This window comes from Procambarus clarkii, chromosome 45, assembly GCF_040958095.1.
Source record: "Procambarus clarkii isolate CNS0578487 chromosome 45, FALCON_Pclarkii_2.0, whole genome shotgun sequence".
NCBI classification, from domain to species: Eukaryota; Metazoa; Arthropoda; class Malacostraca; order Decapoda; family Cambaridae; genus Procambarus; species Procambarus clarkii.
Window position 1 is genome coordinate 631,553 of NC_091194.1, and position 15,373 is coordinate 646,925.

At 43.6% G+C, this 15,373-nt stretch overlaps 1 long non-coding RNA gene across 1 annotated transcript in view; it reads right to left on the minus strand.

The window, feature by feature from the left end:
* Window positions 1-3,184: 3,184 nt before the first annotated feature.
* LOC138350435 (uncharacterized) overlaps window positions 3,185-15,373 on the minus strand; it is a 63,145-nt gene continuing 50,956 nt past the window's right edge. Inside the window, exon 2 of the long non-coding RNA XR_011222076.1 lies at window positions 3,185-3,402. This is a non-coding gene — a long non-coding RNA (uncharacterized lncRNA). The remainder of the gene's footprint in view (window positions 3,403-15,373) is intronic.

The window sequence follows — 15,373 nt, forward strand, 5'->3', positions numbered from 1 at the left end:
ACACACACACATATATATATATATATATATATATATATATATATATATATATATATATATGTCGTACCTAGTAGCCAGAACGCACTTCTCAGCCTACTATGCAAGGAACGATTTGCCTAATAAGCCAAGTTTTCCTGAATTAATATATTTTCTCTAATTTTTTTCTTATGAAATGATAAAGCTACCTATTTCACTATGTATGAGGTCAATATTTTTTTATTGGAGTTAAAATTAACGTAGATATATGACCAAACCTAACCAACCCTACCTAACCTATCTTTAGAGGTTAGGTTCGGTTAGGTAGCCAAAAAAGTTAGGTTAGGTTAGGTTAGGTAGGTTAGGTAGCCGAAAAAACATAAATTCATGAAAACTTGGCTTATTAGGCAAATCGGGCCTTGCAAAGTAGGCTGAGAAGTGCGTTCTGGCTACTAGGTACGACATATATATATATATTACTGCAAATTCTGTATTGATTATTTTCTTGTTTAGGGCTTCTATTCCTCTGACTAGTGCTCTAGCATCTTAGTTTAGTTGGAAGAAGAGTTCTCCAAAGGTCATCTTCGTTCGAGGTGAAGAAAAAAGAAAAAAATAACTAGAATGTATTACATTTATTAAAAAATTTACACAACGTTACGAACCTACATAGTTCGTTCTCAAGTGATAAGAAAATACAAGGTGTTAGATTTATATCAGTAAGGGGTCAGGTGAAGACAACTATATCTATACAAATGGGACAAGAATTAAGTGAGAGGTAAGGTGTAAAAGAAAAAAAGGAGAAAATGGGGGACGAAGCACACACAAAGATTAATAAAGTGTAATGATAACCAGACCACACACTAGAAATTGAAGAGACGACGACGTTTCGGTCCGTCCTGGACCATTCTCAAGTCGATTGTTAATAAAGTGTAGTTGGCCTAGTATATTGAGCACATATATATATATATATATATATATATATATATATATATATATATATATATATATATATATATATATATATATATATGTCGTACCTAGTAGCCAGAACTCACTTCTCAGCCTACTATGCAAGGCCCGATTTGCCTAATAAGCCAAGTTTTCATGAATTAATTGTTTTTCGACTACCTAACCTACCTAACCTAACCTAACCTAAGTTTTTCAGCTACATAACCCAACCTAACCTATAGAGATAGGGTAGGTTAGGTTAGGTAGGGTTGGTTAGGTTCGGTCATATATCTACGTTAATTTTAGCTCCAATGAAAAAAAATTGACCTCATACATAATGAAATGGGTAGCTTTATCATTTCAAAAGAAAAAAATTAGAGAAAATATATTAATTCATGAAAACTTGGCTTATTAGGCAAATCGGGCCATGCATAGTAGGCTGAGAAGTGAGTTCTGGCTACTAGGTACGACATATATATATATATATATATGCTCAACTGGTATGTTATATAATATATATAATCTTACACACACACACACATCTGCATTTATGCCTCACTTTGTTTGACAAGGTAAGAAACTGCTATAGAAACTTGTGTATTATTAACCACGTAACCACTGAAGGTGATTAAGATGCTTCCACAAGCTCAGGTTATAGTTACATCACATACAATGTGTAACCGATGCAGTACATATACTGGATTTGTACCATAGATTGACTATCATAAAGTGTTCCAGTATTCATATTAGTCTTTACAGAGTTTAGCATATCTCAGCCCAGGTGGGCGAAAGTCTGTCAATATGGGACATTCTACAATATAATTCAAGGTAGTGCATGTTTTCTCTTTCACAAAGTTGACACATTGTGTACTCGACATTTGGGTTTTGAGAGAGCTGCCAGATAGGTCTATATCCCAGGTGTATTCTGGTCACTAGTAGTAGGCATCCATCAGTGAGATACCATCTAAGCCAACAGCCTTTATAACATCCAACTCAAGCAATGCTTCCTTACCTCGCCTCTGGTAATCTCAATCTCCTCCAGTGGTGCCTGGTTAGATATTCCCTCTTGTAGTTCAGGAACTTCTCCTTGCTCTAACGTGAAGACCTCCAGGAATTTCGTGCTAGGTTCCTCTCACACTTATCATTTGTAGTGAACCTGTTTGCCCCTATCCTTAGTTTCATTACCTGTTCCTTCACTGTTGTTTTCTTTCTGATGTGGATGCGAAGAAATTTGGGTTGAGTCTTTGCTTTATTTGCTATGCTATTTTCGTACTGTCTCTCTGCCTCCCCTCTCACCCTGAGGAACTCATTCCTGGCGCTCTGGTGTCTTTCTCTGCTCTCTGGTGTCCTGTTATGTCCATAGTTTCTCATACCTTATACTTAGTTGTTTTGGCAGCTGACATCCCTCATTAAATTTTAACACTCGTATAAATATAAACTAATAATGTAACATTACAACTCATTTGTAACACCACCATACAGTACCACTAATGGTTACACTGGAACCAAAGGTACCCAAAAAAAGGAAATGCTACACAGGATTAACTACGCTGCCACCATCTGCCTTGTCCATTAACTATATCAAGCAACGAGGCAAGAAACATTGCTTGATTTGGAGAGTCCTTTCTTTCTTTAACTCATTAATTATGGGACGGTTGTTAGCAAACTATATCTAGAGGCTAAGAGAAATCAACAATTGACACAGACGGAAAGTTTAACACGAGTTTATTGAGAACAAAATTATGCTGTTCACCACTATAACACCTACTCTATCACTGGCCAGTAGTTAAGAAATTTAGACATGGAACAAAACCTCAGAGATCACACACATTACCTTAAGACCTCTGTCTCTCCCGGGCTGTGTCATGTTCTTCACAGACCCACTCTGCACCCTGGTGTCCGGCACTCTCCCTCTCCTAACTATCATACAGGGGTATATATACACATACAAAAGGGGGTGGGGGAGATTTGCTGTTGCTACCTACACCGAAGATGCAAGAGGTCGGGCCACACGTGCACAAACACTCAAGAATTTTTCCATTAAGCTTGTGTGACATTCACCATACACTCTTCAAGAGAGGAATTATTAATTACGTGTGTGACTGACCTCTGACCTGGCTAAAAGGGGGAGATCCATGGATGTTTACACATAAGATTCTAGGGTCTAATTCCATTACAATGTGTGACAAGAGAATCATGAAATATTACATACTTGAAACTAGCTGACTAAGACTAAGCCAGGATTTTTTAATCAACATACAAGATAATCCAGAGGTCATCTGGGCTGACCTCTTGGAGAAGGCTTCCCTGGGTGTGAACTCTAGGGAGGGTCATGGGTGTTACAAATCATGGAGGTTCCTCATTTGCGTTTCGTGTTTTTCCTTCTGGACTTGGACGAACTTGTCTGCTGCCTCCTGATACTTCTGCGTGATGTGGTCCATCATATCTTGTACGGTCTTTCCTCTGAGCTAGGTTTACCTAATAGAAAATTCTATTAATTATTTTCTTATCTCCTCGTAGTTTCCCTTTCAGTATGCCAGCCTTTTGTTTTCTGGTCCTTTCCTTGAGTAAGTTAACCCTACTTCTACCAGAGACTCAAACATCAGTACACTGTGATCACTCTTTCCCAGGGGGTTCCAAGTTGGAGTTCCTTTATGTATGAATAGTTCAAAGTGAATACCAGGTCAAGTCTCGCTGGTTCGTCATTACCTCGCATTCTTGTGGCTCCCTTGACATGCTGCCTTAAAATATTTCTTGTTGCCACGTCCAATAGTTTAGTTCCCCATGTTGCTGCAACCCCATGTGGTTCTTTCCTCTCCCAATCAATATTTCTGTGGTTGAAGTCTCCTGATTATTGTATTAACTGCCAATTTGTTGTTGTGTGTGTGTGTGTGTGTGTGTGTGTGTGTGTGTGTGTTTACTCACCTAGTAGTGCTTGTAGGGGTTGAGCTTCGGCTCTTTGGTCCCGCCTCTTAACTGTCAATCTACTGGTGTACAGGTTCCTGAGCCTGTTGAGCTCTATCATATCTACATTTGAAACTGTGTATGGAGTCTGCCTCCACCACATCACTGCCTAATGCAATACATTTATTGATGACACTGAAAATGTTATTTCTAATGTCTTTGTGGCTTATTTGGGAACTCGGCTCCCACCTGTGTTCCCTTGTGGAGTACCACCCGTGTTAAATAATCCATCCTTGTGTACCCTGTCAATTCCTTTAAGAATTTTGTATATGGTGATCATGTCTCCCCGACCTCTTCTGTCTTCCAGCGACGTGGAGTGCAATTTCCACAGTGTGTGTGTGTGTGGGGGGGGGGGGGGGAATTGAGAGCGTTTGTATGTGTGGGTGTGTGTGTTGTGGTGTGTATTTACCTAACTGTACTGACCTAGGTGGGCTTGCCGAGTCGAGCATCTAAGCTTAAGCCCCGCCTTTCGACACTCAATAGTTCAGTGCAGTATTCTTTTTCACTCTGGTTTTCCTATCATATTTACGAAAAAACTTAGTATCGATTTGGCAAGTTAGTCATGTCCGCTCTACTGTTCCTTTAGGTATCTTGCATGTCGTTATCATGTGTCCTGCACGTCCTCTACACTTCATTCACCCGGCCAACGGAGCCTCGAACCGCCGCCCATCAGAAGCTGGTAGATCGGCGGGTGAATGAAATATATATAGGTGTGTGTAGCGTGAAGAAGAGGGTGCCGCAGGAGGTACGAACCTGGGTGCCAGAAGGGTCGGCGAGTCGGGTGACTGTGGCACCCAGGGCGGACCTAGACGTTTAGTGGGAGGGGGGGAGGGGGGATTTGAATATTGCAAGGGTGGAGGTTAAGTCATCGACCGGGAGGCAGTGGGACACCCCGTCCGCGAGACGGGTTTTTACCCCCACGTCTACACTCCAGCGCCGCCGTAGGGCTGCAACCCGGCGCCTCGGTGCCACGCTGGAAGAGACCTTACTGTAGGGGGTGATAGTGGCGGCGAGGGAGGAGGCCCCGGAGTGGCTTGGGTCGCTGCTGCTGGAGGAGAGCATAATGTGGTGGCTGCAGCAACTTGTCTGGCCGCAGTCCGCGCCACACTCCTCCTTATGCCTCGGGGCCACAAGGTTGTTTCTTCCCCGTCTAGCTGCCTCTTACACATGCCACGTAGTAATGACCCTTAAACCCTTGCGGCGGAAGAGCGATAATTCCTTGTAGTAATGGCTTTCATCGCCGTCTGAGTATACTTGCACGGGATTGTGACCCTTGTGCTGTGAGTGCACACGGATGGTAATCCCTTGCAGTAAGGGCCGCCAGCGCCATCTAGGGACGGGAGTGAACCATTGTCAGCCTTCCGCCGTGGGGCCTTAAGGCTTGTGATCCCCTACAGGTGCGTCCAGCCCCACACATTTACGGGTGTGTTTGCAATTGCTGGTGCACGCTTGCCAGTGCTCACCCCTGCAAGCCTGCCTCCTCCTCCTCCTCCTCCTCCTCCTCCTCCTTGATCTCATCTTCATCTCCCCTCCTCCTTCTTTATCAGCTTCCATCTTACTCCTGGAGTACCTCTCTTCTCCCAGGTACTGATGGTACTCCCTGGAGTACCTCTCTTGTCCCAGGTACTGATGGTACTCCCTGGAGTACCTCTCTTCTCCCAGGTACTGATGTACTCCTGGAGTACCTCTCTTCTCCCAGGTACTGATGGTACTCCCTGGAGTACCTCTCTTCTCCCAGGTACTGATGGTACTCCTAGAGTACCTCTCCCAGGTACTGATGGTACTCCCTGGAGTACCTCTCTTCTCCCAGGTACTGTTGGTACTCCTGGAGTACCTCTCTTCTCCCAGGTACTGATGGTACTCCTAGAGTACCTCTCTTCTCCCAGGTACTGATGGTACTCCTAGAGTACCTCTCTTCTCACAGGTACTGATGGTACTCCCTGGAGTACCTCTCTTCTCCCAGGTACTGATGGTACTCCTAGAGTACCTCTCTTCTCCCAGGTACTGATGGTACTCCCTGGAGTACCTCTCTTCTCCCAGGTACTGTTGGTACTCCTGGAGTACCTCTCTTCTCCCAGGTACTGATGGTACTCCTAGAGTACCTCTCTTCTCCCAGGTACTGATGGTACCCCTAGAGTACCTCTCTTCTCCCAGGTACTGTTGGTACTCCTGGAGTACCTCTCTTCTCCCAGGTACTGATGGTACTCCTAGAGTACCTCTCTTCTCCCAGGTACTGATGGTACTCCTAGAGTACCTCTCTTCTCCCAGGTACTAATGGTACTCCCTGGAGAACCTCTCCCTCCCTCCTGGTTATGTTGCACTCGATCGAGCTTTTGTCTTCGTGTAATACAATGAATGTTGGGATTGCATCATTGTTATGAAGATCTTATAATGACATTATACATAGTGACTTGTGAGTTTCCCTCCATACACTCAGGACTCTAAATATCTTATCTTATTTCACACAACCTTTTGAATGGGTATATGAGCTGCCTCCTTCACTTCCGAAGACTCCTTGATGCTTATGTAAATGCTTTTACTAGAATGTTCACGTCTCTGGTCTGTGTGTGTCATAATGTTCACATCTCTGGTCTGCGTGTGTCATAATGTTCACATCTCTGGTCTGTGTGTGTCATAATGTTCACGTCTCTGGTCTGTGTGTGTCATAATGTTCACGTCTCTGGTCTGTGTGTGTCATAATGTTCACATCTCTGGTCTGCGTGTGTCATAATGTTCACATCTCTGGTCTGCGTGTGTCATAATGTTCACATCTCTGGTCTGTGTGTGTCATAATGTTCACATCTCTGGTCTGCGTGTGTCATAATGTTCACATCTCTGGTCTGTGTGTGTCATAATGTTCACGTCTCTGGTCTGTGTGTGTCATAATGTTCACGTCTCTGGTCTGTGTGTGTCATAATGTTCACGTCTCTGGTCTGTGTGTGTCATAATGTTCACATCTCTGGTCTGTGTGTCATAATGTTCACATCTCTGGTCTGTGTGTGTCATAATGTTCACATCTCTGGTCTGTGTGTGTCATAGTGTTCACATCTCTGGTCTGTGTGTGTCATAATGTTCACGTCTCTGGTCTGTGTGTGTCATAATGTTCACATCTCTGGTCTGTGTGTGTCATAATGTTCACATCTCTGGTCTGTGTGTGTCATAATGTTCACATCTCTGGTCTGTGTGTGTCATAATGTTCACATCTCTGGTCTGTGTGTGTCATAATGTTCACATCTCTGGTCTGTGTGTGTCATAATGTTCACATCTCTGGTCTGTGTGTGTCATAATGTTCACATCTCTGGTCTGTGTGTGTCATAATGTTCACATCTCTGGTCTGTGTGTGTCATAATGTTCACATCTCTGGTCTGTGTGTGTCATAATGTTCACATCTCTGGTCTGTGTGTGTCATAATGTTCACATCTCTGGTCTGTGTGTGTCATAATGTTCACATCTCTGGTCTGTGTGTGTCATAATGTTCACATCTCTGCTCTGTGTGTGTCATAATGTTCACATCTCTGGTCTGTGTGTGTCATAATGTTCACATCTCTGGTCTGTGTGTGTCATAATGTTCACGTCTCTGGTCTGTGTGTGTCATAATGTTCACATCTCTGGTCTGCGTGTGTCATAATGTTCACATCTCTGGTCTGCGTGTGTCATAATGTTCACATCTCTGGTCTGTGTGTGTCATAATGTTCACATCTCTGGTCTGCGTGTGTCATAATGTTCACATCTCTGGTCTGTGTGTGTCATAATGTTCACATCTCTGGTCTGCGTGTCATAATGTTCACATCTCTGGTCTGCGTGTGTCATAGTGTTCACATCTCTGGTCTGTGTGTGTCATAATGTTCACGTCTCTGGTCTGCGTGTGTCATAGTGTTCACATCTCTGGTCTGTGTGTGTCATAATGTTCACGTCTCTGGTCTGCGTGTGTCATAATGTTCACGTCTCTGGTCTGTGTGTGTCATAATGTTCACGTCTCTGGTCTGTGTGTGTCATAATGTTCACGTCTCTGGTCTGTGTGTGTCATACTAATGCAAACGTTTGTGGCAGCCTTCTAAAAACTAGAGTATCTAATACACAATGTGTCAACTTTGTGAAAGCGAAAACATGCACTCCCTTGAACATTATATTGTAGAATGTCCCATATTGACTGACTTTCACCCACCTGGGTTGAGATATGCTGAACTCTGTAAATGCTATATGAATACTGGAACACTTGATGATATACTGGACCTGTTGCCATGATGTACTGGACCTGCTCCTCAATATTTATTTTGTATTGCATTACATATTGCAGGAAATATGTAATGTGATCTAATTGCAAATTGAACATGTAGAAGCACTTGAATTACCATGTGTGGTTGTGTTCAATAATTCACTTTGCACTGTAGCAACTTCTCATACCCTGTGAGTGTACCGCAGACGAAGTGTACCGCAGACGAAGTGTACCGCAGACGAAGTGTACCGCAGACGAAAATGTTGTTATTATTATTAACATCTTTATTGACAAAATTAATTACAATTTTGCCTAATCTGAGGACTTCGATTAAGTCTTATTAAAGTGAGGATAATGCTGGTATTCACTGTCACGCAGGACAGAGGGTCATACATAAGACAAAATGTTACATGTGGGGTAATTTAATTTGTTATTGTAACAGTAATGCAGTCACCCTCTGTGGTTGAATGTTCAGTTGTCCGCGAAACTCCATGTAGTATTCCTCTTTGGACTGTCATACTGAAATGCTGAACCGGGGAAACTGGCTGCTCTTTGGTCTCTTGATAGTTTCAAAGAACCTACAACCCAATTGTTTGACAGAACTCTTTGCCCAGCTGCCCTTTACAGGCTAAGGGGTCTCGACCATGTTCAGCATCAGTTGGAATCGAACCACGACAAGAATTGTGGCACCTGTTGTTCAAGGCGCGATATTACATGAATTATGGGTACTTAATAAGCCCCTTCACTCTACTGACCATGGCTCACTTGGAATTATAATAGAAATGCCTGATCTTAACATGCGTAAGTTAGGACAAATAAGTGATCTAACTTAAAAATGGTTGAGCATTAGCTCCCACGCCCCACCTTTTAAACAACAGGTTCGTATTGAATTTGCCCATACACATCTCCGACTGATCTGTGTGAGTCCAGCTTCCAGGCACAGGTTCCAGGCCGACCGTTGTACATGTTGAGTCTGGTCTTACTGCTCAGTGTGTGGTGAGTGTGTGAGGTTGGCGACAAACACAAGTGCATGAGAAGAACCGAGTGTGCATGAGAGTGCAGGGGCGGGATTGCCATGTGTGGTGGACCTCGCTGACAGGTGAACGGAAGCCACAAGGGTGGTCCTGTGTACACCTGGATGACTCACTGTCTAGCAATCTCACCTTCATTCCTTCAAGAATTTGTGTTTTGTTATGATTGTCTTAGCACGGAATGGTATGTGACTCTTGAGACATGGTGTGCACGGTGGTGTTGAGCACTGCTACTGTCTCCTGTGCAGGTAACCTGTGTGCGTAACGTCACCTTAGATGTGTCTATATGGACCATTGGTGGTCTTAAACACACACCCAAGTGTACGTTTGTCTCTTGAGAGTTGGGAACAGGTGCATGTGTGTGTGTACGCGCCTACTTGAGCTTGTAGGGTCCAGTATCAGCTCTTAAGCCCCGCCTTTCGATCATCATTGTTCAATACATTCTCTTGTGGCTGGTTTTTGTGATATTTACATGTAGAACTGTGTATGTAGTTGGCTTCCACAAAGTCCTCGTCCACTACGGTCCACTTATACACCACTCTTACACTAAGAAACTTCTGGGTTTCCTAACACCAATTATGTCCTCTCGTTCTTCTCTTTATTTCAATATTGGTTAAATATCTAATTTGTCAGTCCTTAATATTTTGTACATCGTTATCATATCTTCTCTACTCCTTTCCTCCAGTGTAGTGAGGTCCAGTTCCCTCAGTCTTTCTTCATAGCTCAGTCCCCCTTACTTCAGGAACAATGCTTGTTGCATATTTTTGGACCTTTTCTAGTTTTGTTCCTTTCATCCTGTACCGTATTTGATGTCTTCTTGCTCCAACTCCTGCCCTTATAACCTTACATTTGTTAGGGTTAAAGTCTGGCAGCCATTTCTGAGACGATCTCTGGAGATTGTCTAGTTCATTTGATAATTACTGGTAAACAATAAGGTCATACTACACAATATATACATACTACATACTAAACAATAGGGTCAAATTTTGGATTCTGTCGTAGTTTTGGATTGTCGTGTATGTGGATGAGATGAGAAGGGTGAGTAAGGTAGCTTAAAGAGGAAGGACGAGGAAGAGGAACACACACTCATACTGAAGAGCTTCCCAGTTACACGTCTCCATTCATTATGTAGTGTTGATATTGGTAAGATGTAGGGGGGGGGCGGAGTTTTTATACACGGGTATAAGGCTGTGAAGAGGGGTATAAGGCTTTGTTTAAGGATATGCTGTATTAATGGTCATATTTAAGGAGATATTATATGCTGTTGTAGAGGCTGCTACCATTGGCTAGGCTCGGGGTCCTTAGCCACATCGCTGACCAATAAGAACCTTCGTCGAGTTCTGCCCAATTACCAGTGATTGCTTGCACAGTCACTGGTGATAAGTGCTGCTACCAGTCTCCCAGTGCCAGCTGGCTGACTGACTGACAAACCCACTCCTTACCTGATAGACTGTCTGATAGACAAACTCGTTAGCTGACTACCTGACAGATATTCTATGATAGATTAACCGATAGACTGTTTCAGATGCGAGTCTAGGCATGAATGGTCACTAATGGAATGTTATTTTTGAGAAAGGCATAGTGAGCATGAGGGTGGTAATGGCTGAGCATCTTGTGTAGTGGGTGCCAACTTATGGTTGTCCATCAAGTTGGGCGAGGTGATGACCCTTGGGGACACTGGCCGTGGACATAACAGTGATGTCTGTGGTGCTGAAGGCTCTGGTGTATTGACCAACGAAGGTCAACACTGCCCATGAGTCTGCTCCCACTGTTCTCTATCTTGTTCAGAATTATATGAGTGATGACCACCACACCACTCATTAAACATTACTCTTAAGAGTCCGTTCTTGAGGTTAGTCTCTTAATTATCTCTTTCTAGTCTACTCTTTCTTAAGCTTGTCTCTTAAAGTCTCTTAATTTAGAATGGAGTCCGAGATATAAAGTGCTCGAAGCTTAGCCCAGGAGTCTCTTATACCCTACCTGGTTATAGCTCTCTCTCTCTCTCTCTCTCTCTCTCTCTCTCTCTCTCTCTCTCTCTCTCTCTCTCTCTCTCTCTCTCTCTCTCTGTCATTGTATATGCATCTTTGTTAGTTCCCTTTAAGTAGTTTCCTTTTCCCCCTTGATTTCTTCTCCTCCTCCTCCTAATCCTCCACATCCTTCTCCCCCCCCCCTCTCCTTTCTCACATTTTTATAATCTCTCCTCTCGACAAGTACTTCTTTACGTACCTCTAAAAAAATCCGTATATAATGATGTGGGTCACTCGCTTTGTCGTCTTGGTGATCGTCTCTCAATTAGAAAAAAAAAGATTATTGGTTCGTTTGGTGACATTTGAGGTGGGTAAGATAGTGGTATCCCTGTGGAGGTAACTAACATCGGAACTCTATTGGAAGATCGTAGCTTAATTTGTCTCTACAGCGCGCCGGCGTCCGGTCAAACAGATGACTTTTTTGTGTGTGTGTGTATTTTCTTCCTCTGGATATTGTTAGAGAGATGTTAGAGTCCCGGAGATGAATGGCTGGGATGGAAGATGCTGCTTTAATGATCTCCTGGTTTGGTTCCCTGTTGTCTGGTTACTACTGGTCTGTATGGGTGGTAGTCTATGAAGGTTTGTGTTTCCCTCGCTCTCTCTCTCTCTCTCTCTCTCTCTCTCTCTCTCTCTCTCTCTCTCTCTCTCTCTCTCTCTCTCTCTCTCTCTCTCTCTCTCTCTCTCTCTCTCTCTCCTCCCTCTCTCCTCCCTCTCTCCTCCCTCTCTCTCTCCTCTCGTTCAGTCTCAAAGTGTGGTGGAAGACACCTGCCTCTAGTCCGGACCTTAGGATTAGTAGAGTAAGTATTAGTAGTATTTAGTAGAGTAAGTTTAGAGTAAGTATTCCAAATATGTGAGGCGTGTTCGTGACTGTAGCAAGGTTGTAATCCCCCCATAGACACCCACAAGGTTAATGAGGTCATTGTTGTTCATCCTGCGACTCTAACAAGCATATTAGTTGCGTCGAGACAATATAGTCGCTGTTGTCTCAATACAATGTCTTCAGAATGGAAATAGATCGAGGTTAAAAAATGAAGATTGTTTGAAATGATTTATCAAAAAAATTATTGAATAGATTGCTAAAACTGAAGATTTCTTAAATAGACTGATACTAAAAACATTAATATATAAGTACGTGGAAGTAGGCTGTGCTGGTATGTAGCCAGCTGGTATGTAGCCAGCTGGTATGTAGCCAGCTGGTATGTAGCCAGCTGGTGTGGCCAGCTGGTATGTAGCCAGCTGGTGTAGCCAGCTGGTATGTAGCCAGCTGGTGTAGCCAGCTGGTGTAGCCAGCTGGTATGTAGCCAGCTGGTATGTAGCCAGCTGGTGTAGCCAGCTGGTATGTAGCCAGCTGGTATGTAGCCAGCTGGTATGTAGCCAGCTGGTATGTAGCCAGCTGGTGTAGCCAGCTGGTATGTAGCCAGCTGGTATGTAGCCAGCTGGTGTAGCCAGCTGGTATGTAGCCAGCTGGTATGTAGCCAGCTGGTATGTAGCCAGCTGGTATGTAGCCAGCTGGTATGTAGCCAGCTGGTGTAGCCAGCTGGTATGTAGCCAGCTGGTATGTAGCCAGCTGGTATGTAGCCAGCTGGTATGTAGCCAGCTGGTGTAGCCAGCTGGTATGTAGCCAGCTGGTATGTAGCCAGCTGGTATGTAGCCAGCTGGTATGTAGCCAGCTGGTATGTAGCCAGCTGGTATGTAGCCAGCTGGTATGTAGCCAGCTGGTGTAGCCAGCTGGTATGTAGCCAGCTGGTATGTAGCCAGCTGGTATGTAGCCAGCTGGTATGTAGCCAGCTGGTATGTAGCCAGCTGGTGTAGCCAGCTGGTATGTAGCCAGCTGGTGTAGCCAGCTGGTATGTAGCCAGCTGGTATGTAGCCAGCTGGTATGTAGCCAGCTGGTATGTAGCCAGCTGGTATGTAGCCAGCTGGTGTAGCCAGCTGGCTACACCAGCTGGTGTGACTAGCTGGTGAGGGCACTGTCGTAATAGAGGTACTCTAGGACTAGCCAATATGAAACAGGAAAACATTGTAAAAGGTGTTAGTCTCATTACACCAATTGTGAACAGTTCAAACCCTAAATCTATATCTGAGAAAGATACTTTGTGTGTTATTTATAAGATCACTGGCTAAAATCTTAAGAAAATAACCCCGTTGAAAAGCAGAGGTGAAACAGGGAGGGAAACACTATCAACATCACCGTCCCAACACTCTTCAACACTCCTGCAAAAAAAAAAAAAAAAAAAAAAAATCCTGCAACACATAAGAGGCATAACTGGCTGACCTCTCACAGTGCTCAAGAGAGAACTTGATAAACACATTTAAGTGATACCTGATCAATTAGACTGTGATTCATACGTCAGGCTGCGAGACACATGCGTCCACCAGCATGGTTGACCTGACCACTAACCAGGAGGAGGCCAGGTCAGAGACCGGGCCACGGGGACGTTGATCCTCTGAACCCTCAACAGATGGTAGTCAACAGATAGGCGCATGACAACCTTGTCAACATTTGTATATGGGTCCTATGATGTAAATGACTGGTCCGTGGAAGACCATGTGGTGGTACTGCTCTCCTGTGACATAACAGTGTAATGTTGAGGTCATGTAATGAGGTCATGTGAGGTCATGGACAGTGTAATGTTGAGGTTCATGAGGACGCACTACCGCTCTAATGGTCTCTAATGGTGATAGGTGAGGTCTCTCAAGTTATATATTTATATCATGTCTAATCTCATGGTGGTAGGTGACCTTAATGTTAACTTCAGTGTTCTCTCATGGGATGGCAGAGAAAGGTCTCATATTGATCATTTTATCATTGATGATGATCTAACCGGTGACCTGTACGAGCATAAGACTATCAGTGATGGTGACAACCTGTCAGAGTCACCATCAATACACCTCGCTCACAAGTTGATGCTGCCGTTGATGATATCATCCCTGGAACACATCTCATCTAGAAAGCTACTCTTGCTGATCTAAATAAGTTTAAGTCCCTGCTTACCGGTGGACTTTATTTTCAAATTCCAACTTAGTACAGTTGCACGCACGAATGTTCACTGTAATATGCAACATAAATGGCTCGGTTGTATTTTAGCATCTTGCCCAGTCAGTCTTAGTTATGGTGGGGAAAAGTATCCCTCTTATACCAAATTGCGGATGAATAGTAGAATGATCACATTCTAGTATTCCAAAATAGATATCTTTTATGGTATGACCTTTCGAAGGCTGTGGTGGTGCCCTAGAGATGGCTGGCTGCCCTAGATCACACGATACACTAAGGCTCAATATCACCAAGCAATTAAGAGGATAAGAAAGATAAAGGTAATATTGTGAGATCAAAAGTTGCCGAAAACTTGACAAGAAAGAAGTTTTATGTGTTTTTGGTGTTATCAAAATGTTAAATTCATTAAAAAAAATGATTACGGACGTGATGGATGACTGCTCTGGGCTCCATAATGTATGTAATGTTAATATTCACAGAGAAACATTCAACAGTTGCTGCCGTGCTATATATATAGTAAGAGATCTGTGATGAACACCTCTCTACTTGTTCAAATTCCAAAGAACTGGTCAGCTTCTGTGTCCTCCTTTGATAACTATAGAGCTGTTGGCCTAAACACGCCATTAAACAACGTATTGGTCTCATAGTCTCTAGCTGACGAACTAGACATTTCTTATTTGAAATATACATTCAAAATTGGCAACTTAACGACACTATTTAAGTTATTGGTGGCGGGAACTGTTACATATTGCGACTCTCAGAGAAGCTCCTTGTTCCGTGATGCTACCGGAAGCACTCGACAAAGCTCAGCACTCCAAACTTTGGAAATAATTACTAAACAGAAACGTTTCTCGTGTAATAGCTAGATACGTGTGTATATCGTATATACATACGTATCTAGCGTATATACGTATCAAAAAATCAGATTTTTTTTTTACACAGTTGTGTAGAGGAACAGACAAGCTGTGACTGCTGTTAGTTGATGGTAAGCGTTAGCCTACTAGTTCCCCTGGAACACAACCCGACACTCTTTTTAACAGCCAGGTACCCAGTGACTGCTGGGGTGAGCAGAGGAGGATTGGCGCCCAGTCAATCCTCCCCGGCCAGGATACGAACCCAGGCCAAAATACTGGGGGAAACGCGGGGTGAGTGTGTTACCACTGTACCACGGAAACGCCTATCAGGTACAGTTATAAAATGTAATAATGTCCTATTT